The sequence below is a fragment of the Danio rerio genome, chromosome 23 (assembly GCF_052040795.2).
Source record: "Danio rerio strain M-AB ecotype USA chromosome 23, GRCz13ab, whole genome shotgun sequence".
NCBI lineage: Eukaryota > Metazoa > Chordata > Actinopteri > Cypriniformes > Danionidae > Danio > Danio rerio.
In genome coordinates this window covers 41,311,869-41,315,000 of record NC_141043.1, presented here as the reverse complement: position 1 = coordinate 41,315,000, position 3,132 = coordinate 41,311,869, and the positions used below count along the sequence as shown (strand labels likewise).

General features: G+C 35.8%; 1 long non-coding RNA gene across 1 annotated transcript in view; it reads right to left on the bottom strand.

The window, feature by feature from the left end:
• Nucleotides 1-1,327, bottom strand: part of LOC141380547 (uncharacterized) — a 17,513-nt gene extending 16,186 nt beyond the window's left edge. Inside the window, exons 1-2 of the long non-coding RNA XR_015524125.1 lie at nt 1,222-1,327; nt 1,090-1,140 (exon numbers count right to left, since the gene is read on the bottom strand). This is a non-coding gene — a long non-coding RNA (uncharacterized LOC141380547). The remainder of the gene's footprint in view (nt 1-1,089; nt 1,141-1,221) is intronic.
• Between the last annotated feature and the right edge of the window lie 1,805 nt (nt 1,328-3,132).

Genomic DNA, 3,132 nt, shown 5'->3' with positions numbered 1-3,132 from the left:
GATCATTTTCGGAGGTTTTGTTTCTCTAATCCTGAATTGTACAAGTTCTGTGGAATAAAAAAATATATATATATAATAATAATTATATATATATATATATATATATATATATATATATATATATATATATATATATATATATATATATATATATATATATATATAAATAGATGTTTTAAATTCATTCATTTTCCTTTGAATTAGTCTTTATTTCAGGGGTCGCCAAAGTGGAAGGAACCACCAACTAATCCAGCATATGTTTTATGTAGCAGATGCCATTCCAGCCACATTTCAGTATTAGGGAAACACCCATACACACTCATACACTACGGACAGATAAGTTTATTCACTTCACCTATAGCGTGCCTTGGACTGTGGGGGAAACTGGAGGACCCGGAGGAAACCCACGCCAATATGGGGAGAACATGCAAACTCAGAAATGCCATCTGGTCCAGTATTTTTTGTACATGTCATTCTTAAATAACAGCTATTTACAAAGCTACAAATACACAGTAACAAGTTCACAAAAACAAGCAGTGCTGAAATGTGAAACCTGAAGCATGAAAAGGAGGGACAGAAATCTGACACCTTCTGAAATATTATATCTTTAATTAGTAAAAGCTGCAAAACTTTGTCAAATATCCTCAGATTTTTTTTTTTAAATGCAATAACATACACATCTTGCTAAAATATTTGATGTCGGACATTAAATATGACATATTACAGGCCTACACGTAGGGTTTCTTTATTATAGATTCTGATATATATATATATATATATATATATATATATATATATATATATATATATATATATATATATATATATATATTTTTTTTTTTTTTTTTTTTTTTTTACATTTTATTTAAATTAAGAATTAATTTAAAAAGCTTTCAAAACCACTGTCTTATGAGCTGAAGAAAATAAAAATCATCGACAGAAGGCCTCAGGGACTTACTGACTGACTAAATAAACAGCACATATTCATTTTGAGCTAACTTATGCATGTAAAAATGTTTTTGTACACACACACACACACACACACACACACACACACACAACCAAATTGTATGGGAATGGTTTACTTACGATTTTGGATGTCAACTCAGCTGCTGTCAGGTCCAATAAAGTTGGCTTCTTCTACGGTCAACAAGTTCCACTGTCACTTGTTTCACACAAAAAAATACTCTTCCGACACCATAACCAATTTAGCAGCTTCACCTGCTCCTGATGCTCGTATCCTGTTGAAATCTGTAAAAGAGGCAAATGGACTCTTTTAAAATTGACGCCTCAAGTTCACGATTGTCCTTCTGTCGACGGAAAGCCAGATGATTCAAGCCAATACTTTTGCATATTGAGTGTTGCATTTTGCCCCCGTGTGGCGTCGCGTGGAATTTTCAAATGGGTTGTGAAGCGACACATTAAAGTTAAATTAATATATCCCCACAAACACTGTGCCTAGGTTATTTTCTAGGGTTAATAAATGTAAATAATGATTAAATTATTGTAATTTAATCATTTTATTACAGCTTCCATTCACCAAGTAGTGTAACGGACACAACATTAAAACTATGCGTTGGAGCTTGATTCGCTTTACAAAAGAAACAATGTGAAAGGTCAGTGTAGAGTTCAATTTCAGTTTTCTTTTACTCTACTATATATTAAAAATGTTGTTTTCCAGGTTTAAAATTGTATTTATTTATTTTATCTCCATCTTTAAGGGTGTAGTGGTCAAAAAAGCTATTTTTTTTATGCACTTCTGAGTCAGCATAACGAGACACTCAAGGAGCTGTGTTTTCATCTCACTTTTTGCCAAGTAGTTGACAGTATAAGTAGTTTGCGCAGGCTTGCATATTCATTTTTATTTAATTATTCATGCATGTATTCATTGATTTTATACTTATTTTATTCATAACTCTTTGTTTTTATTTATAACTTTATTAATAAATAAGTTGCTAATAGTAAAATACTATTAAATCCTTCATTCTGAAAGCCCCTTCAAAGTAACCCATTTTGAGCATTTTGTTTTGGAATGACACTTCGAAAGCCAACGTGTCTTGTCTTGAACCCACATATATACATTCATTCATTCTTTTTTTTCAGCTTAGTCCCTTTATTAATCTGGGGTTGCCACAGCAAAATGAACCGCCAACTTATCCAGCTAATATTTTACGCAGTGGATGCCCTTCCAGCTGCAACCCATCACGAGGAAACATCCATACACTCTCATTCACACACATAAACTACGAACAAATTAGCTTACCCAATTCACCTTTAAAAGTCTTTAGACTCTAGACTATCAAAGTCAAAGTCTTTAGACTGTGGGGGAAACTGGAGCACCCGGAGGAAACCCACGCCAACAACGGGAGAACATGAAAACTCCACACAGAAACGCCAACTGACCCAGCCGAGACTCGAACCAGCGACCTTCTTGCTGTGCGGCGAATGCGCTACACACTGTGCTACTGTGCAACCCTATATATCTCAATGTATTGTATAAAAAAACTCAATGCATTTAGACATGTAGACATGGTCAAGACAATCTGCTGCAGTTCAAACTGAGCATCAGAATAGGGAAGAAAGTATTTCAGAAACAGCTGATCTACTGGGATTTTCATGCACAACCATCTCTAAAGTTTACAGAGAATATTCAGAAAAAGAGAAAATATCCAGTGTGCGGCAGTTCTGTGGGCACAAATGCCTTGTTGATGCCAGAGGTCAGAGGAGAATGGCCAGACTGGTTCGAGCTTATAGTAAGGCAACAGTAACTCAAATAACCACTCGTTACAATCGAGGTATGGAGAAGAGCATCTCTGAACGCACAACATGTCCAACCTTAAGGTGGATGGGTTACAGCAGCAGAAGACCCCAACAAATGCCACTCCTATCAGCGAAGAACAGGAAACTAAGGCAACAATTCACACAGTCTCACCAAAAATTGAACAATAGTTTAGAGAGATGTTGCCTGGATGGTGGGGTCAGAATTTGGGATCAATTACATGAAAGCATGGACACATCCTGCCTTGCATCAGTGGTTAAGGCTGGTGGTGGTGGTGTGATGGTGTTGGCTTCATTTGCACCAATTGAGCATCGTGTCAACGCCACAGCCTACCCGAGTCATGTTGCTGATGA